Below are 22838 nucleotides of genomic sequence, written 5' to 3'. Positions count from 1 at the left end.
GCTTTAGCGCCGGAAGTTAGTGCCGGCGCTAAGTCCCCCTGCGCGCGGCAAAAATTCAGTAGCGCCGCGCCCAAACGGCTGCCGGCGCTACTGAAGGGTCTTAGCGCCTGGAAAAGGGCGCTAACTGCCATTTAGCGCCGCAATTCCGGCGCTGCGGCACCCGATGCGGTGCGGCAGGCTGGGGAAGTGCAGGCCTCCTCCTTCCGTTAAGGAGGAGCTGCCTGCACCCGGCCGCGGCCCGCGCAAATCTGTTTAAAAATGAGCCCGGCACCTCGGACAAGTGCCGGGCTTGCATCTGTTCCGGGGGGGGGGGGGGGGGGGAGAAGTCCGGGGAGGGAGCTGCGGGCAGGCGGCCGGCGGGAAAGCGGCCGGCCGCCGCGGGGCCTTTAATGCGCCGGCGCAAACACATGTTGGACTCTGTTGCCAGAGTCTTAGTTGCGGCTGCCACGGGCGAGGCGGCCGCTACTGAATTTCGGTGCTGGGGCCCATCGGCATGGCAACCGGGACGCTGCGCACACCGATGACGTCATCGGTGCCGGCGCAGCGCTACCGGTGCAACGCCGCTTTAGGGCCCCAGGGAATTTTTCAACTGGCCATAACTCTGGCGCTAGTCCCTCTAGCGCCTCAAAAGCGGCACTAAGGCTAGTGAATTTCTAGGCCTCAATGTTTTCAAGGGGAGACTGGATAGGCACTTGAGGGAAATAAACTTGCAGGGCTACGGGGATAGAGCGGGGGAATGGGACCGACTGGATTGCTCTACAGAGAGCCGGCACAGACTCGATGGGCCAAATGGCCTCCTTCTGTGCCGTTATGACTCTATGACTCTGTGATTTCCTGAGATGCTCTCCCAGCAGATTGCCAACTCCCCTCTGGGAGCGACGGACCCTGGCATCATCTCCCATAACTGCATTGATGATAATAAAAACTAATCCTTTACATTTACCGGATAGAAATGTCTCAAGTACAATGAAACGGCCCAAATATAAGTGCTCAGGAAATGTTTAAACTTGTTAATATTAACAAAGGGATCGGCTGCCTTCTGTTCAATCCACACTCGGAGCTCTGAATGTCCATACAGGCACAAAGCTGGCCAGTCTACTGGAGCGTGCAGGATGGGAGGGACGACTAATATTGCCATTCACTTATGTGAATCGTACATTTTACTGTTAAAAAGAGGATACAGGGAATTGTTGTATTCATTCACCATCAAATATTGTAAAAAAAAGTCCGTTGCTTCCATGATACAGAGCTCGAAAAGTTCTCTTAAAATTTGCTCAGCCAGCTGCCTTATTAAGTATCGCACAGCTGTATCCCCAGGCACCAGCACAGCGGCAGTCTGTCTGCAGAAATGCAACCTTTAACGTTTGAACTCTGCACCAATGCGACGGCGTGACCTTGCATTGCCAATGCCAAAGAGACGCCCCTCAGCGCAAGAGGCGCCCCTGGCCTTTGCATCCGCCATCACTGGGAGTATTGCTGCTCGAGCACCTGCTGCCTATCCTCGTTAACGATGGCGATGCGGCTCACGGCCCAGCTCAGAGGAGTTGGGTGCCAGTTAGCGGACCACAGTCTCACCATTGTGGCCAGAGGGAGTGGGGAAGGGAGTGGCGGGGGTGGGGGGGCAGTGGGGAGGAACTGGCTATATGGGAAATGGGGTGTGTCATGAATCTTACCATTCATGTAGAAATGACTCATGAGATAACACTGGGCGGCCAGCTGGTGGCACCGTCCAAGGAAAGTATAAATACTCGGGCGTGGGCCCAGCTTGCTCAGGACGTTTTTGTAACCAGGAACTAGTGATGTAACTAGGAGCTCATGGTTGTGAAACAGTTGATTAAAGCCTTGTTTTATACTCAAAGCAAGTGCTTAGTAGTTTGCTTACGTCAGGGTGATTTCCCAATTGCTCCTCCTCCCCCTCCCATATGAATTGTTCCGTATTATCAACAACCACCACCACCACCTCCCTCGCTTCTCCGTGAGAATCTTGAAGAGTCCTGCGCCCCTTCGGATCTACACCTGCTGATGCCGCGAGGTTAAATAGAATCTACAGCACAGAAACAGGCCATTCAGCCCAACTGGTCCATGACAGTGTTTATGCTCCACACGAGCCTCCTCCCGCCTTTCTTCATCTCACCCTATCAGCGCGTCCTTCTATTTCTTTCCCCCTCATGTGTTTACCTAGCTTCCCCTTCAATGTGTCTGTGCTGTAATTGTCTGCTAATATCTTCAGCAGCGAATGCCGAGCTATTAATTCTGCATGCCCTGTCTATTCCTTTCTCCCTCATGTACTCCCTCAATACTATTCACCTCAACTACCTCCTGTGGTAGCGAGTTCCACATTCTAACCACTCTCTGGGTAAAGAAGTTTCTCCTGAATTCCCTATTGGATTTATTAGTGACTGTCTTATACTTATGGCCCTTAGTTCTGGTCTCTCCTGCAAGTGAAAACACCTTCTCTACATCTACCTTATCGAACCCTTTCATAATTTTAAAGACTTCTATCAAGTCACCCCTCAGTATTCTTTTCTAGAGAAACGACCATAAGCCTATTTGATCTTTCCTGGTATGTATAACCTCTTAGCTCTGGTATCATTCTAGTAAATCTTTTTTGTACCTTCTCCAGTGCCTCTATATCCTTCTTGTAATATGGAGGCCAGAACTGTGCAGAGCGCTCCAAGTGTGGTCTAACCAAGGCTTAGGGACTAAATTCCATTGCGAGCCTGTGAAACCTCGCTCTTCACCCGGGAGGTCCAAGCAGGCAGGTTATTGCTCTCCTTGCGTTGACAAGAATCAATTTGCTTCCCCGACACCTTCCCATTCTTCAGAGTGAAACATGGACTATTGATTCGAACACATAAGTTATTGACACGAATCAATTAAAGCTATCTGTTAGCAGCCAGAACGATTAAATAAAGTGCAAGTTATTCGCCATTCCCAAGTTTCTAATTGGGTTTTTAGGGGCTGGAGTTTGCTCGCTTGCTATTAAAAGGTTCGGAACATAAAATGGTTCCAAAAACCGGTGTGAGGAGGGAGGGGGTACATGCCGAGAATTTACAAAATAATTGCATAATGTAACTTTCACTGCAATGCTTCTGAAGGAGATGTGTTCAGAGCTCATTAACAGACTGCAGCTGTCTGCTTCTCATCTGCTATCTCTACCGGACAACACCAGGTGCAAGAAAGCTGCTGGAAAATTTCGACAGAAAAATCCATATGTCATCAGAACCCTTCCGAGACCATCTCTTCATGGATTAGAGGAGTTGAATCTCACACTTTTCATGCCAGCTTTCTTTTTCCTTCTCTCCTCTGTTCTTAATATCCACTCCTCAATCGCAGGATGGTTAAACAATATGTTTTGATGGTCCTTTCACTCACAGAGTGAAGACATATACAGACGGACAATTCAAACCATCTGTTTTATTGAAGCCTCAGTCTTAATGCATCTTCAGTCACCGCTCAGAACTGTCAGCCTGTCACATCTGTTACAATCAATACTTTGTTTTGTATAAACTAAGCTGTACCATATAGGATGTGCTTTATGAAGGGGGAGAAAAAGGTTCAAACCAGCACAGGCCTTTCCAGCAGATCAGCTCCTCCCTCTCACTTTGGGGGAAGGAGTCCCTCGGGTCACTGTGCATTAGTGACACTCTAAACACAGCGGGAAGATTCCCTCTGGTCTGTGTGTGTGTTAGTGACACTGTAAACACAGCGGGGAGATTCCCTCTGGTCACTGTGCATTAGTGACACTGTAAACACAGCGGTGTAGGAATGGCTAGATTCCTAACTAAAGGACTGAGGTCGAGTCAGTCTATCAAACAAATGATGTTTAATACTCATCAACAGAGTTTAAAACGAAAACACAGGAGAACTACATTACAGGTCTGTACTCTTTGCTGGCTCCACGAGGACTGGGTAGGGCGGCTCCCCAGCCTGACGTCATGACGTCATGACGTTTTCCCGCCGCTGGAGGATCACGTGATCAACGTGATGACGTCATCACGTTTGGTCTCATTCTTAAAGGGACTGCGCTATGTACATGCAATGATATGAACAAAGATACAGATTCATTCTGTAGCTAATAATTTGTTAAAGATAACTATGTACATTAGATCAGAGTCCCCCTGGTGGCTCCGCCACATGCGCCCCCCCAGAATTGTCTTTAACAGTAAAAGTCAATCGACTAGGAGGTCTGCCAAGCCTGTCAGAGCGACTCCTGTATTCTTGGAGTGGACGTTGTTGAACAGCGGGCGGGCTGGCGGATGGAAGCGTTCGGTCTGGCGTGGATGCAGCGGGGGGTCGACCACGTCATGGTGGCTGTGCAGTCTCTACTGGCCGGTCGATGTCCAGGTGTGCCGGTTTGAGATGGTCAATGTATATGTGGTCGGGTTTACCACCGATGTCTACAGAGAAACTCTTGTCGCCTGTCTCCAGTACGCGAAAAGGGCCTGTGTAAGGAGCCTTGAGCGGACCCCTATGGGCATCATGACGAATGAATACAAATTCAGCATTCTCTAGCTCCGCTGGTACGTGTGAAGATGGAAGGCCGTGATGCGAAGTTGGGATAGGCGCAAAAGCCCTGGCTGTTTCCCGGTGGCTGCTGAGTTGGTCGGCTGCGGACCACGGCTCAGTTGGAAGCGGCAGGAAATCTCCCGGTATGCAGAGTGGCTGGCTGTACACGAGCTCCATGGCGGACGATTGCAGGTCCTCTTTGGGTGCCGTGCGGAGACCCAACATGACCCACGGAAGCTTATCCACCCATCCAGCGCCTTGGAGCCTGGCCCTCAGCGATGCCTTTAACGATCTGTGGAAACGTTCGCGCAAACCGTTTGCTTGCGGGTGATAGGCCATGGTGCAGTGAAGCTTGGTGCCGAGACCCTGGGCCACAGCGTTCCAGAGCTTGGAAGAGAACTGTGGACCACGGTCTGAAGAAATGTCCGCTGGAACGCCGAAACATGCGACCCACGAAGAGATGAATGCTCTGGCGACATCAGCAGACGTAGTAGACACCAGAGGAACTGCCTCTGGCCATCTAGTAGTACGATCGGCCATGGTGAGGATGTGTGTGAACCCCTGCGACGGCGGAAGCGGCCCGACGAGGTCCACGTTGAGATGGTCGAATCGACGTTCTGGTACTGCGAACGTGGCCAATGGGGCCTTAACGTGACGTTGCACCTTAGACGTTTGACAGACGACGCAGGTGTTAGCCCAGTCGCGGATATCCTTACGCATTCCTCTCCAGACGAACATAGCCGACATTAATTTTTGAGATGCCTTCACGCCAGGATGCGAAAGCCCATGTATGGCGTCGAAAACTTTGCGGCGCCAGGTGACTGGAACGATCGGGCGGGGATCTCCCATGGAGACATCGCAGAGTAACGAGGTGCCTGCAGCGTGGAATTGCACATCGGTCGGTTGGAGGTTAGAGGTGTCGGTGCGATACGCCTGTGTTTCAGGGTCGGATACCTGATCGGTAGCCATGAGGGCATAATCGACGCCCAGCTGGACCGCCCGTACGGTCGCGCGAGAAAGGCAATCAGCTACCAAGTTGTCCTTGTGTTGGACGTCTGTCGTGAATTCTGAAATGAAAGTTAGCTGTCGCTGTTGTTGAGCCGACCACGGTTCGGCCGTCTTGGCCATGGCGAAGGTCAGTGATTTGTGATCTACAAACGCAGTGAAGGGACGTCCTTCTAACAAAAAATGGAAATGGCGGATAGCCAGGAACAGCGCCTGCAACTCCCGGTCGAAAGTGCTGTATTTGCGTTCGTTGCGCCGGAGTTGGCGGCTGAAAAATGCCAGTGGTTGCCACGTCCCGTTGACTCACTGTTCCTGCACAGCGCCTATGGCATAATCGGAAGCGTCGGTGGTAAGGGCAATGGTGGCACCTGGCAGAGGGTGCGCCAACATAGTTGCATTGGCTAGAGCGGTTTTTGTGTTGTCAAAAGCGTTGTCCATTTCAACCGTCCAGGCTATTGTATCCTTTCCAGCCTTGCCTTTGAGGGCCTCGTAGAGCGGCTGCATGAGTCATGCTGCCTTGGTCACAAAGCGGTGGTAGAAATTCACCATGCCCAGGAATTCTTGAAGAGCCTTGGTGGACTGCAGCCTTGGGAATGCCGTAATTGCTTCGACCTTTGACTGCAGTGGAATTGCGCCCTCCAAAGTAATGCGGTGGCCCAAGAAGTCAATCTGTTGTAGGCCAAACTGACACTTGGCCGAGTTGATTATGAGGCCATGTTGGCTGAGGCGCCGAAAGAGGGTGCGCAGATGGCAGACGTGTTCCTCTTTGGTAGAGCTGGCTATCAGGATGTCGTCAAGGTAGACAAATAAAAAGGGAAGATCCCGCAGGACCGAGTCCATTAGTCGTTGAAAAGGCTGTGCGGTGTTCTTGAGCCCAAATGGCATCCGTAGAAACTCAAACAGTCCAAAGGGAGTGATGACAGCTGTTTTCTGGACGTCCTGCGTGTGTACGGGAACTTGGTGGTAGCCACGGACGAGGTCGACCTTGGAGAAGATTGAGTTTCCCGCAAAATGGGCGGAGAAATCCTGTATATGCGGGATCGGGTACCGATCGGGAGTAGTGGCATCATTAAGGCGTCGGTAGTCCCCGCATGGCCGCCATCCACCGCCGGGCTTCGGGACGATGTGGAGAGGCGAGGACCAGGGACTATTCAACTGGCGAATAATCCCCAGCCGTTCCATCGTGGCAAACTCTGCCTTCGCAGCCGTGAGCTTGCCGGCTTCCAGGCGCCGAGCTCGCGCGTAAACTGGAGAGCCAGTTGTAGTAATGTGGTGTTCGACACCATGCTTAGTGGCCGAGGAGGAGAAAGTGGGCTTGGTCAGCTCCGGGAATTCACCTAATAGGCGAGTGAACTCGTCCGGCGAGGACAACGCGCAGGAGACAGCGTGCGATGTTGCGGAACTGCGGAAGCAAGGGATGGAGTGGAAGGTGGCCGCGTTGACCAATCGACGATTTCTTACATCCACCAAGAAGCTGTTGGCGCATAAGAAATCCGCGCCGAGGATGGCTTGCGTAACCTTGGCTGTAATAAATTCCCACTGAAACCGTTGCCCGCCGAAGCACACCTGGACCCGTCGTTTGCCAAAGGTACGAATGGCCCCGTCATTAGCTGCCTCGAGGGAGAGGCCGTTCCTCCCAGACTGAATATCGAGTGCTGAGGCAGGAAGGATGCTACACTGCGCCCCGGTGTCGCATAAAAAGTGCCGGCCTGAGAGGGAATCTGTAATGTAGAGGAGCTTCCCAGAATTTCCAATTGCCATCGCGGCCGCAGAACGTCCCTCAGACTCGGTCCTCCTTTTTTGGAGTTGCTGCTGGTGTTGATGTCGGGTTTTTTTTAGGCGCGAAACTGCAGGGAGGGCGGCAGCCTCTGGCTTTTGCGCCGAAACAGGCGTGGTAAAAGCACAAGCCGGGGGATGGAGGCGTCGGGGCGGCATTCGCGGGGGAGGGGTGCCTCGTGGCGGCGCAGGATTGTTGCGTGACCGCACAAATCGTATCTGCTTCTGCAGCAAGTGCTGCGCAACCTGTGGCTTCCGATCTGGCGAGGGCAGCCTGAACCTGCTCGGGTAGTTGACACAGGAATAACTCCCAAAAGAGGAAACATTGTGGCTCTGAGCCAAGGAGCGTAAGCATCTGGCTCATTAATTCAGATGGCTTGGAATCGCCAAGCCCGGGCAAAGCGAGTAGCCAGCGGGCACGCTCCGCCTTCGTGAGACCGAAGACCTGTATTAACCGCGCTTTAAGAGTATTATACTTGCTGTCAACTGGGGGGTTTTCGAGCAGGCTGATGATCCGTGAGGCCGTGGAGCTGTCGAGTCCGGAGACCACGTAAAGGTAACGGGTCTGATCCACAACGATGTTTCGGAGATCGAATTGTGCTTCTGCTTGGACGAACCAGGAGGCCGCCTGTTGTCCCCAAAACTATGGGAGCTTCAAAGCCACGGAGTTCGCTTCCATGTTTCGTCGCGCTTCGCTTCTTCCGCGAAAATTGTTCACGAAAATTCGGGATCACCACTGTAGGAATGGCTAGATTCCTAACTAAAGGACTGAGGTCAAGTCAGTCTATCAAACAAACGATGTTTAATACTAATCAACAGAGTTTAAAATGAAAACACAGGAGAACTACATTACAGGTCTGTACTCTTTGCTGGCTCCACGAGGACTGGGTAGGGCGGCTCCCCAGCCTGACGTCATGATGTCATCACGTTTTCCCGCCGCTGGAGGATCACGTGATCAACGTGATGACGTCATCGCGTTTGGTCTCATTCTTAAAGAGACCGCGCTATGTACATGCAATGATATGAACAAAGATACAGATTCATTCTGTAGCTAATAATTTGTTAAAGATAATTATGTACATTAGATCAGAGTCCCCCTGGTGGCTCTGCCACAGCGGGAAGCTTCCCTCTGGTCTGTGTGTGTGTTAGTGACACTGTAAACACAGCGGGGAGATACCCTCTGGTCTGTGTGTGTGTGTTAGTGACACTGTAAACACAGCGGGGAGATTTCCTCTGGTCTGTGTGTGTGTGTTAGTGACACTGTAATCACAGAGTGAAGATTCCCTCTGGTCTGTGTGCGTGTGTTAGTGACAATGTAAACACAGCTGGCAGATTCCCTCTGGTCTGTGTGTGTGTGTTAGTGACACTGTAAACACAGCTGGGAGAATCCCTCTGGTCTGTGTGTGTGTGTTAGTGACACTGTAATCACAGAGTGAAGATTCCCTCTGGTCTGTGTGTGTGTGTTAGTGACACTGTAAACACAGCGGGGAGATTCCCTCTGGTCTGTGTGTGTGTGTTAGTGACACTGTAAACACAGCTGGGAGAATCCCTCTGGTCTGTGTGTGTGTTAGTGACACTGTAAACACAGAGTGAAGATTCCCCCTGGTCTGTGTGTGTGTGTTAGTGACACTGTAAACACAGCGGGGAGATTCCCTCTGGTCTGTGTGTATGTGTTAGTGACACTGTAAACACAGCGGGGAGATTCCCTCTGGTCTGTGTGTGTGTGTTAGTGACACTGTAAACACAGCGGGGAGATTCCCTCTGGTCTGTGTGTGTGTGCTAGTGACACTGTAAACACAGCGGGGAGATTCCCTCTGGTCTGTGTGTGTGTGTTAGTGACACTGTAAACACATAGAAACATAGAAGATAGGAGCAGGAGTAGGCCATTCGGCCCCTCGAGCCTGTTCCGCCATTCAATGCGATCATGGCTGATCATCCAAATTCAGTACCCGGTCCCTGCTTTCTCCCCATATCCCTTGATCCTTTTAGCCTTAAGAAATATATCCAACTCCTTCTTGAATATATTTAATGTATTGGCCTCTACTGCCTTCTGTGGTAGAGAATTCCACAGGTTCACCACACTCTGGGTGAACAAATTCCTCCTCATTCTCTCCTAAACGGCCTACCCCTTTATCCTGAGACTGTCACCCCTGGTTCTGGACTCACCGACCATCGGGAACATCCTTCCTGCATCTAGTCTGTCCAGTCCTGACAGAATTTTATAAGTTTCAATGAGATACCCTCTCATTCTTCTAAACTTCTGCGAGTACAAGCCCAATCGACCCAAACTCTCCTCATACATCATTCCTGCCATCCCAGGTATCAGCCTGGTGAATCTTCGCTGTACTCCTTCCATGGCAAGAACATCCTTCCTCAGATAAGGCGACCAAAACTGCACACAATACTCAAGATCTGGTCTCACCAAGGCCCTGTACAACTGTAGCAAGACATCCTTGTTCCTGTACTCAAACCCTCTCGCTACGAAGCCCAACATACCATTTGCCTTCTTAACCACCTGCTGCACCTGCATGTTTACCTTCAGCGACTGGTGCACAAGGTCACCCAGGTCTCGTTGCACTTCCCCTTCTCCCAATCTATTGCCATTCAGATAATAATCTGCCTTCCTGTTTTTGACACCAAAGTGGATAACCTCACATTTATCCACGTTATATTGCATCTGCCATGCCTCTGCCCAATCACCCAACCTGTACAAATCATCCTGGAGTTTCTCGGCATCCTCCTCACAGCACACACGCCCACCCAGCTTTGTGTCATCTGCAAATTTGGAGATATTACATCTAGTTCCCTTGTCTAGATCATTAATATATATTGTGAATGTGGTGTATGTAACCGTTCCACCTTTAAGAGAACTATTTTAAGAGACGCACTACTTTATCTTGGCTGCTGTATACTGTAATACCGGTGGCGACCACACCGGTATATAAGTGCTGTGTAATGATTTATTGGGCAGTTCAGCCTGACCTCCGACTAGTAAAGACCTGTTGAATTTACTCTTGTGGTCTGTGTGCAGTGATTCTTATTAACAATAACTAGAACACACAGACTTAACAGTGGCGACGATGGCGATCTTACCCTGCGGCAGAGATATATCCAAGGCAGTTTAACGGGCGTCGAGAAGAGGCATCCGCCCTCATCATCCTGCTGAGAAAAGACTCGGGTCTGAAGAGCAAGGAAGAATCCTGACATGAAGCCTTCCATCAGCAACAGGCAGTGATCATCCCTTCTATCACGTAAGCCGATCAGCGACGAGCAGCAAGTCGGCCACGTTGGCTGTGAAGTAGGGGAGGGAAAAACGGAGGATATAAGGGCGGAGAACTCGACCACGGCCGGGGAAAAGAGCCGGACAGAAGTCGGGGCCAGAGGCGCTGAGACTGGGGCAGCGTAAGGCACGGGAGCCGCGGTGAATGCAAACGCAGCCTGTGTAAAAGACCGGGCTGCAAGCGGGCTGGGAGACGCAACAGCATCGAGAGAGAGCTCGACCGCGACCGGGGAAAAAGGCCGGGCAGCTACCGAGGCCGCGAGGCACGGGATAAAATTTAAAAAAAACGCGGAGAACTCAGCCGCAGCCGGGGGAAAGGACCGGACTGCAAGAGGGGCTGGGAGGCACGATTTGAGAACCGCTGGGGAGGGCGAATGCAGCAATACAGCAATCGCCATTACAGCCAGTGGGGGAGAAAGGCAAACGCGGGAAGCCGCCATTTTCGTAGGCGGGGGAAGAAGACAAGCGCGGGAAACCGCCATTTTGAAAAAAATATATAAAACTTTCTTTTTGTTTCTCAAGAAGATTGCGAGGATGCCTAAGCGTGGTAACATCAACGATTTCGATCCCGATGTTGAAGATTGGGCCACGTATGTAGAACGCATAGAGATTTATTGTAAGGCAAATAAAATATCAGATGAAGATAAAGCACTAACCTTACTAAACTCAATGGGTGCGAAGACATACGGGCTATTGAAGCATCTTCTATCACCAGCTAAACCAGCGGATCAGGCTTTCGCTAATATTGTTGCTGTCCTGAGAAATCATTTGAACCCCACACCGCTGATGTTAGCGGAACGATTTAAATTTTATGCGAGAACGCAACTGAAAGAGGAAAGCAACGCGGAGTATTTAATTGAACTGCGTAAGCTAGCGAAATACTGTCAGTTTGGGGAAAGACTGACAGAGGCACTGAGAGACAAATTCGTGTGTGGATTGTCGAAAGAAGGAACACAAAAGCGGCTGCTTGAAGAGAATGATCTTACACTTGATAAGGCTGTCACTATTGCAGCATCGCACGAAGCCGCAGCAAGAGGCACTGCGGAAATGCAGCTGAAGGCAGCGGTACTCAGCGTAGATCAAATGGCTTTGGGTACAGCGAAATGTTATCGTTGTGGAAAGACAACACACGATCAGAACCAATGCTGGTTTAAAAATCAGGAATGTAGAAAATGTGGCAAGCTTGGTCACATAGCTAAAGTATGCCGGTCAGGAAAGAAGACCAGCAACAAAAAGTCACTGCAGGAAAAGTGCAGAAAGATACATAAGGTGGCTGAGAAGAGTTCGGATGAACAGAATTCGGATTCAGACTCCAACAGCAAGGAACTGGGTAGTCTGAGAATTCACAATGTGAGTAAGGAAGCTGACCTACAAACTATCTGGGTCACACTTCAGATAGCAGGAGTCCAAGTGAAGATGGAATTGGACACCGGATCGGCGTTAACGGTCATGAATAAGCAAGATTACAAAAGGTTATTCACACATATTCCCCTACGGGATACGGAGATAGTATTGCAGACATACACGGGGCAAAGAGTATACCCCATCGGAAAGATAAAAGTCAAGGTGGTACACAAGGGCAAAGAACACCAAGGAATGGACTTATATGTACTACCTGAGGGAGGTCCACCACTTCTGGGACGGGAGTGGATCAGGAAAATAAATATGGACTGGCACTCCCTAAAAGCAATAACGGTAGATTCCGGAAAAAAAAATGTCAAACCTGAACGATTGTCCAGAATATTGGATGAGGTTAAAGAGGTGTTCCAACAGCGACTGGGAACACTGAGAGGAATTACAGCAAAAATCAAGATTGCAGAACATGCAAACCCAAAATTTTTCAAAGCCAGACCGGTACCTTATGCGATACGACCTGCTGTGGAAGCTGAGCTGGAAGGGCTAGAACGTTCAGGAGTACTGTCTAAGGTGGACTGGAGTGAGTGGGCCACGCCCATTGTTCCCGTCATGAAGCGTTCATCGAGTAACAAGCCAGGGGAACCGGGGAAGGTCCGCATCTGTGGAGACTTCAAGATCACGGTTAATCCGATGCTTCACACGGTGCAATATCCGCTTCCGCGGATTGAGGATATCTTTGCTTCATTGTCTGGCGGGAAACACTTCACCAAGATAGACCTGGCGCAAGCGTACTTACAGATGGAAGTTGAGGAAGAGTCGCGCCAGTATCTCACAATCAACACGCACAGAGGCTTGTATCGATATAATAGACTGGTTTTTGGAGTGGCTTCGGCTCCAGCAATTTGGCAGAGGGCCATGGAGCAGGTATTACAGGGAATTCCAAGCACTCAATGTTACTTGGACGATATCCTGATTACAGGAGATGACGATGAGGAACACCTTGCAAATTTGAAACTGGTGCTCACCAGATTGAAGGAATATGGACTTCGAGTTAATCGCCAGAAATGTGAGTTCTTTCAGAAACGGATCTCGTACTGTGGTCATGTCATTGACCAGGAGGGGCTGCACAAGTCACCTGACAAGATCGAAGCTGTTGTGAAGGCTCCCGCTCCGGAAAATGTATCCCAGTTGAGGTTGTTCTTAGGGTTGATTAACTATTACCATAAGTTTCTGCCAAATCTATCCACGGTGCTGCACCCGCTGAACGCTCTTTTGCAGAAAGAAGTACCATGGAAGTGGAGCGAGGACTGTAAGAAGGCCTTTCGCAAAAGCAAGGCATTGATCACCTCAGAGGAAGTGTTGGCTCACTTCAACCCAACGCTACCTATTCATTTAGCTTGTGATGCTTCTCCTTATGGTATTGGAGCAGTACTCTCACACAAGTTGCCAAATGGCTTGGAAAGGCCAGTCGCATTTGCATCCAGATCATTGACCTCTGCTGAGCGCAACTATGCTCAGATAGATAGGGAGGCTCTCAGCCTTGTGTGGGGAGTAAAGAAGTTTAATCATTACCTGCAGGGCCAGAAGTTTACACTGCTGACAGACCACCAGCCGTTGGTATCCATTTTTAACCCTAAGAAGGGTGTTTCGGTGATGACAGCACAGAGGCTCCAGAGATGGTCCCTTTTCCTAGGGGCACATCAATATCAGATAGAATTCAAAGGTACAAAGCAGCATGGTAATGCTGATGGGCTGTCGCGCCTGCCACTACCTACTGAGGAGGCGGCACCGACGGTTGACCCGGTGGAGTTATTTCACTCGACCATCATCGAATGTTTACCTGTCACCAATGCAAATATTGAAAGGGAGACTAGGAATGACCCGACACTGTCCCGGGTCTACGAATTGACAGTAAAGGGGTGGCCAGCCCATGGTGATCCACTGTTACCGGCATTCTCAGCAAGACGAGAACAGCTGTCCATCTGTCAGGGAACATTGATGTATGGAACAAGGGTGATTATCCCTCCTAAGTTAAGAGAGAGAGTTCTAAAAGAACTACATGAAGGTCATCTGGGGGGAGTTAAGATGAAAAGCCTTGCTAGGGCTTATGTGTGGTGGCCGGGTATCGACCAACAGATAGAGGATCTGACGAAAAGCTGCTCAGGGTGCCAAAAAGTCCAAAATGCACCTCCAATTGCACCGCTGCATCCATGGGAATGGCCTTCAACCCCATGGCAACGTGTACATATTGACTTTGCTGGTCCATTCATGGATTCCATGTTTTTAATTGCGGTGGACGCACATTCTAAATGGCCAGAAGTGATTAAAATGACTACCACTACCTCGGAGAAGACGATCGCGGTGCTAAGAACGATATTTGCAAGAAATGGATTGCCAGAGCAAATATGTTCAGACAACGGACCACAGTTCGTGTCAGAGGAATTCCAGAAATTCCTGAAGAAGAATGGGGTGAAACATTATACCTCTGCCCCATATCATCCAGCTACGAATGGGCTGGCCGAGAGGTTTGTACAGACATTCAAAAAGGCAATAAAGGCCATGAGCGAAGATCAGATTCCACTGCAACACAAGGTGGACAATTTCCTACTGGCATATCGAAACGCCACCCATGCAACAACAAACCAAAGTCCTGCCATGATGTTCTATAACAGGAGGTTGCGGTCCAGGTTGGACTAGTTAAAACCAAATGTGCGGAGGGAAGTCGAAAACAAACAGTTCCAGCATATCAATAACAAGCCCACTCGGAGTTTTGAAATAGGACAACCGGTGTTAGCCAGGGACTATAAAAACGAGAAATGGCAATCTGGAACAATTCGGGCCAGGCAAGGACCCCTGATGTACACGGTAGATGTTGGTGAAAATGTAATGCGACGTCATGCTGACCAACTGGTGGGATCGAGAACAAGGGTCGAGCCCATGGTTACAACAGAGACAACCGTGGAGGAAGTTAGTGAACCTGAAGCATCTACCTCAGAAGTGAATATACCTGATGATGATGTCCTATCCATAGGGGATCAACTAGATGAGTCACCCCAGCAACGAGAACCAGAGACCCCTGAAAGGCGTTATCCGTCTCGAATCAGGAGGCCTCCTCAGAGACTGAATCTGTGAACTGTTTTTACATGAAGTTGTGTATATATGTTATTATGTTATGGTTAATGGGGAATATATACTGTTAAGCTAAAAAGGGAGGATTGTGGTGTATGTAACCGTTCCACCTTTAAGAGAACTATTTTAAGAGATGCACTACTTTATCTTGGCTGTTGTATACTGTAATACCGGTGGTGACCACACCGGTATATAAGTGCTGTGTAATGATTTATTGGGCAGTTCAGCCTGACCACCGACTAGTAAAGACCTGTTGAATTTACTCTTGTGGTCTGTGTGCAGTGATTCTTATTAACAATAACTAGAACACACAGACTTAACAGTGAATAGCTGGGGTCCAAGGACCGATCCCTGCGGTACTCCACTAGTCACTGCCTGCCACTCAGAAAAAGACCCGTTTATTCCAACTCTTTGCTTTCTGTCTGCCAACCAGTTCTCTATCCATGTCAATACCTTGCCCCCAATCCCATGTGCCTTAACTTTACACGCTAATCTCTTATGCGGGACCTTATCGAAAGCCTTTTGAAAGTCCAAATACACCACATCCACTGGTTCTCCCTTATCTATTTTACCAGTTACATCCTCAAAAAATTCCAGTAGATTAGTCAAGCACGATTTACCTTTTGTAAATCCATGTTGACTTTGTCCGATCCTGTCACTGTTTTCCAAGTGCTCTGCTATTACATTTTTATAATGGACTCCAGCATTTTCCCCACTACCGATGTCAGGCTTACCGGTCTGTAATTCCCCGTTTTCTCTCTACCACCATTATGTGAATAGTGGGGTAACATTAGCTACCCGCCAATCCATGGGTACTGTTCCAGAGTCTATTGAATTTTGGAAGATGACCAGCAATGCATCCATTATTTCTAGGGTCACTTCCTTAAGTACCCTAGGATGTAGATTATCAGACCCTGGGGATTTATCAGCCTTCAATCCCATCAATTTCCCTAACACCATTTCCCTACAAATAATGATTTCTTTCAGTTCCTCCATTTCATTAGCACCTATGTTCCCCGACATCTCTGGGAGGTTATTTGTGTCCTCCTTTTTGAAGACATAACCAAAATATGTATTTAATTGGTCTGCCTTTTCTTTGTTCCCCATTATAAATTCCCCTGATTCTGACTGCAAGGGACCTACGCTTGACTTCACCAATCTTTTTCTCTTCACATATCTATAAAAGCTTTTACAGTCAGTTTTTATGTTCCCTGCAAGTTTACTTTCATATTCTATTTTCCCTTTCTTAATTAATCACTTTGTCCTCCTTTGTTGAATCCTAAACTGCTCCCAATCCTCTGGTTTACTGATTTTTCTGGCCAATTTATATGTCCTCTCCTTGGATCTTATGCTATCCCTAATTTCCCTTGTTAGCCACAGTTGAGTCACATTTTTTGTTTTATTTTTATGCCAAACTGGGATGAACAAATTCTGTAGTTCATCCATGCGGTCTTTGAATGTTTGCCATTGCCTATCCACCGTCAACCCATTGAGTGACATTCCCCAATCAATCCTACCCAACTCAGCGGGGAGATTCCCTCTGGTCTGTGTGTGTGTAATAGTGATACTGTAAACACAGCTGGGAGATTCCCTCTGGCCTGTGTGTGTGTGTTAGTGACACAGTAAACACAGCAGGGAGAATCCCTTTGTTTTGTGTGTGTGTGTTTGCGACACTGTAAACACAGTGGGGAGATTCCCTCTGGTCTGTGTGTGTGTGTTAGTTGTTGTGTATGTACCTTTAAGAGAATAATTGGTCTCAGACTGCAGTACCAGCAGTGACCACCCCTGTATAAAAGGTGCTAGAGAGCCTCTGCTGTTTAGTTTCGTTATTGCCTTTCACCAGTAAAGATCTGTTTGTTTTCACTCCTGCTAGTTCATGTCTCAATCATTCACGGACTTAACACTGGCGACGAGTAAGAAACGAACTTACCTGCAACTCAGCAGCAGCTCCGATGACGTTGTTGAAGGTCGGAGCCAGAAGAAAGAAAAAAAAAGAGGCCATTGAAACTCGAGAAACGGGCGTCGAACGTCAATCATCGATTTAGAAACTTGCAGGGGAGACTGGCAAGAGCCAGGCTGGGTTCCTCGGTCTGTGGTATCCCAGCTAATCGGGCTGGTGGCAGGTAGTGCTCTGATCCTTCCTGGGCTGCGGCGGGCTGAAGCTCGATCGGGTGGCTTTTCAACGGGGCCGGGCAGCGAGTCGGGAAGCAAAGAGAGAGTGAGAGGGTGGAGCACACAGGGCGCGGCCGGTGTTTCGAAGCCGGGCAGCGTTCGGACCTCAGAAGAGGGAGGGAAGTGTCCCAGAGGGGCCGCTCCATGACGGGAAGATAATAAAAGAAAAAGAATTAATATTTAACGCGCAGGAAACTGTGGAAAGCAGCGCTAACAACAGCGGGGAAGAAGACAATGCGCGGGAGGCACCATTTTGTTAAATCGGGGAAGAAGGCAAAGCACGGGAGGCGCCGTTTTAGATTTGCAAGATGCCGAAGACTGGCTGTATCACTGCTTTTGATAATACATTAGAGGACTGGACCACGTATGTGGAAAGGGTCGAGGTATATTTCGAGGCAAACGATATAGCGGAGGGGAAAAAGGCATCGATATTGTTAAACTTAATGGGCACTAGAACGTACGGCCTATTGCGGGACCTGATTACTCCAGCCAAACCGAAGGCGAAGAGTTTTAACAAAATTGTTGCTGTCCTACAGGAACACTTAAACCCTGCACCGCTGTTGATAGCAGAAAGATTTAAATTCCACAGGAGAACTCAGCACAAAGATGAGAGCAATGCTGAGTATCTTACGGAACTACACAAGCTATCAAAGCACTGCCAGTTCAGAGCAGGACTGGCAGATACCCTACGGGACAAATTTGTCTGTGGACTCCTGAGTGAAGGAACACAGAAGAAGTTACTCTCAGAAAAAGAGCTGACGCTAGATAAGGCTTTCAGCGTGGCAGTATCGTATGAAGCAGCAGCCAGGGGAGCTGCAGAAATTCAACAAAAACCATAGGAATACGGCACCCACGAAATGACACGGGGATTTGCAAAATGTTATCGCTGCGGCAGAACTAACCATGACCAGAAGGATTGCTGGTCCAAAGACAAAATATGCAGACAATGCGGGAAGATTGGACGCATTGCACGAGTTTGTAGGTCTGGGAAGAAGACCAGTGACAACAAAAAGGCTACTAAGGAACCGTACAAGAAAGTACAAAAGATGACGGACAGTAGTTCCAAAGACCAGATGAGCGATAGTGAATCCGGAAACAGGAGACTAAGCTGTCTCAAACTTCACAATGTAATCGCAAAAGAGGATCACCGAACCATGTGGGTCACTCTCACGATAGCAGGGTCCCAAGTTAAAATGGAATTGGATACAGGATCAGCGCTAACCGTCATGAATCGACGAGACTACGAGCGGCTATTTTCACACATACCCTTGAGAGAGACATCCATCATCTTGACGACGTATACAGGGCAAAAAGTATACCCCAGAGGAAAAATAAGGGTGCCTGTCGAATACAATGGCAAGAAAATACGGAAATTGTATCTCTACATACTGCCAAATGGTGGATCACCGTTATTGGGACGGGAATGGATCAGGAAGATAAACTTAGATTGGCATTCCATTCATGCAATGACGGTGGATGGTAAAAATGATGAAGACGTCACTCCTGGACGATTGTCAACAATCTTAGCTAACGCCAAAGAGGTATTTCAACAAGAACTGGGCACGCTTAAAGGCATAACCGCCTCGATAAATATAGAAGAGAATGCAGTTCCCAAGTTTTTCAAAGCGAGGCCGGTACCATATGCAATTCGCCCAGCCGTCGAGGCAGAGCTGGAGAATCTGGAGAGAGCGGGCGTGTTGTCTAAGGTCGACTGGAGCGAGTGGGCGACACCCATCGTTCCTGTCATGAAGAAAACGTTAAGCAATAAGTCCAGAGAGCCAAGGAAGATTCGCATCTGTGGGGATTTCAAGGTGACGGTGAACCCTGTCCTTCGCACAGTACAATATCCTCTTCCAAGGATAGAAGACATCTTCGCCTCGCTGTCTGGAGGGAAGTGTTTTACAAAAATTGACCTAGCACAAGCATATTTGCAGATGGAGGTTGAAGAGTCCTCTAGGAAGTATCTTACGATAAACACTCACAAAGGTCTTTACCAGTATCATCGATTGGTATTCGGAATAGCATCGGCTCCGGCGATATGGCAAAGAGCGATGGAACAAGTCCTGCAAGGGATTCCGGGGACTCAGTGTTACTTGGACGACATCCTTGTAACAGGTGAAGATGACAGTGAACACATTAACAACCTAGAACAGGTGCTCACTAGACTACGGGAACATGGGCTGCGAGCCAACCGCCCCAAGTGCGAATTTTTTAAGAAACAGATATCGTATTGTGGCCACGTGATTGATGAAGAGGGGTTACATAAGTCCCCTGACAAAATTGAAGCGGTTGTTAAGGCCCCAGCGCCTGAAAATGTGTCGCAACTGAGGTCATTCCTCGGGTTGGTGAATTACTAACATAAGTTTTTGCCGAATTTGTTGACAATTCTGCACCCACTGAACGCCCTGCTACGAACGGGGGTAGCATGGAAATGGAGCGATGATTGTAAGCGTGCTTTTCAGAAGAGTAAGGACTTAATCACTTCAAAGGAAGTATTGGCTCACTACAACCCAGCACTGCCAATCAGGCTGGCATGTGATGCGTCTCCCTACGGCATTGGGACGGTACTGTCACATAAATTCCTTGATGGTTTGGAGAGGCCGATAGCTTTTGTGTCACGCTCGTTAACTTCTGCCGAGCGTAACTACGCCCAGATTGACAGAGAGGCCCTCAGCCTAGTGTGGGGGGTGAAGAAGTTCAATCACTATCTGCACGGTCAAAAATTTACTCTACTAACCGATCATCAACCTCTTGTCTCCATTTTCAACCCTCAGAAGGGCGTACCAATAATGACAGCACAACGGCTGCAGAGATGGTCCCTTTTCCTAGGGGCACACCAATATGACATCGAGTACAAAGGAACTAAACAGCATGGAAATGCTGATGGATTGTCACGTCTACCGTTGCCGACGGTGGAAGAAGAAGACCTTGCAGTGGATCCAATGGAGCTATTCCACTCGACCATAGTCGAATGTCTCCCTGTGACGAATGCAAACATAGAAAAGGAAACACGGAATGACCCGACACTCACGGGTCTATGATTTAACGGTGAAGGGATGGCCAGCACATGGCGAACCACTGCTGCCAGCATTCTCGCTGAGAAGAGAACAGCTGTCAGTGTGCAGAGGAACCTTGATGTATGGATCCAGAGTAGTAATTCCACCTAAGTTGATGGATAGAGTGCTCAATGAGCTTCATGAGGGTCATCTGGGTGGGGTAAAAATGAAGAGCTTAGCCAGAGTGTTTGTGTGGTGGCCGGGAATCGATAGAGAAATCGAAGAGATGACCAAGAGCTGTGCAGGATGCCAGAAGGTCCAAAACGCCCCACCACAAGCTTCTCTGCATCCATGGGAGTGGCCCTCATCCCCATGGAAACGGGTGCACATTGATTTTGCTGGTCCCTTCATGGACTCGATGTTTTTAATTGCGGTGGATGCACATTCAAAGTGGCCAGAGGTACTAAAAATGTCCTCAACCACCACGGAAAAAACTATCACAGTTTTACGAACTATATTCGCCAGGAATGGGCTGCCTGGACAGATTTGCTCTGACAATGGACCACAGTTTGTGTCTGAAGAGTTCCGGAGGTTCTTAAAGAACAATGTTGTTAAGCATTACACATCTGCCCCATATCATCCAGCCACTAATGGATTGGCCGAGAGGTTTGTCCAAACATTCAAGAAGGCTATCAAGGCAATGTGTAATGAAGATATACCCCTACAACACAAGGTGGACAACTTTTTGTTTGCCTACCGGAATGCGACACATGCGGTTACCAGCCAAACTCCAGCCATGATGTTCTTCAATCGAAGACTACGATGCCGCTTGGATTTGGTTAAGCCAAACGTCCGAAGGGATGTGGAGAACAGGCAGTTTCAGAATATGAATGAAAGGCCGACCAGGAGTTTTAAGATAGGTCAACCAGTTTTGGCCTGGGACTACCGCACTGAGAAATGGCAGCCAGGAACGATTTGTACACGACAAGGACCTCTCATGTATACCGTGGACATTGGGGAGAGCATTGTAAGACGCCATGCTGACCAGATTCTAGAGTCACTGGAAAACGTCAACTCCACACCACGATCTGATACACCTGGTAATGAAATCGACGTTCCAATTGCAGCTACCGCAGAACCGGTAATATTGGAAGCAGATGAACCAAACAACGACATTGATTCCGACTCAACATTGCCAGAAGAACCTGATACCCCAAAGAGGCGTTATCCAGACAGAATCAGGAAGCCTCCTCAAAGACTGAACTTATAATTGCTTAAACTTAACCAATGTATCTAGCAACAGTAATTGTGATTGTAATTTGTTATCATTTAGTTGTTAAATGAATGTTATGTACTGTTTATCTAAAAGGGGAGGAATTGTTGTGTATGTACCTTTAAGAGAATAACTGGTCTCAGACTGCAGTACCGGCAGTGACCACCCCTGTATAAAAGGCGCTAGAGAGCGTCTGTTGTTTAGTTTCGTTATTGCCTTTCACCAGTAAAGATCTGTTTGTTTTCACTCCTGCCAGTTCGTGTCTCAATCATTCACGGACTTAACATAAGTGACACTGTAAACACAGCGGGGAGATTCCCTCTGGTCTGTGTGTGTGTGTTAGTGACACTGTAAACACAGCGGGGAGATTCCCTCTGGTCTGTGTGTGTGTGTTAGTGGCACTGTAAACACAGCGGGGAGATTCCCTCTGGTCTGTGTGTGTGTGCTAGTGACACTGTAAACACAGCGGGGAGATTCCCTCTGGTCTGTGTGTGTGTGTTAGTGACACTGTAAACACAGAGGAGAGATTCCCTCTGGTCTGTGTGTGTGTGTTAGTGACACTGTAAACACAGCGGGGAGATTCCCTCTGGTCTGTGTGTGTGTGTTAGTGACACTGTAAACACAGCGGGGAGATTCCCTCTGGTCTGTGTGTGTGTGTGTTAGTGACACTGTAAACACAGCATGGAGATTCCCTCTGGTCTATGTGTGTGTGTTAGTGACACTGTAAACACAGCGGGGAGATTCCCTCTGGTCTGTGTGTGTGTGTTAGTGACACTGTAAACACAGCGGGGAGATTCCCTCTGGTCTGTGTGTGTGTGTTAGTGACACTGTAAACTCAGGGGGGAGATTCCCTCTGGTCTGTGTGTGTCAGTGACACTGTAAACACAGTGGGGAGATTCCACCGACTGAGAAATACCTTGGGGCAGAAAACGTTAGTGGGAGTGGTGTTTAGACCTCCAAACAGTAATGCGGATCTCGTGGATGGGATTAAAAGGGAAATTAGAGAAGCGTGCAATAAGTGCACAGCAGTTATCATGGGTGACTTTAATCGACATATAGATTGGGCTAACCAAATTAGTAACAATACTCTGGAGGAGGAATTCCTGGAGTGTATACGGGTTGTTTTCCTGGACCAATATGTCGAGGAACCAACTAGAGATGAGGCCATCTTAGACTGGGTATTGTTTAATAAGAAAGGATTAATTAGCAATCTTGTTGTGCGAGGCCCCTTGGGCCAGAGTGATCATAATATGATAGAATTCTTCATTAAGATGGAGATTGAAGTAGTTGACTCAGAGACTAGGGTCCTGAATTTAAATAAAGGAAACTATGATGGTATGAG

Source organism: Somniosus microcephalus, chromosome 3, assembly GCF_052327205.1.
Source record: "Somniosus microcephalus isolate GS21.2 chromosome 3, FLI_Smic_1.0, whole genome shotgun sequence".
In the NCBI taxonomy this organism is placed as follows: domain Eukaryota; kingdom Metazoa; phylum Chordata; class Chondrichthyes; order Squaliformes; family Somniosidae; genus Somniosus; species Somniosus microcephalus.
Note: the sequence above shows the minus strand (reverse complement) of the source record.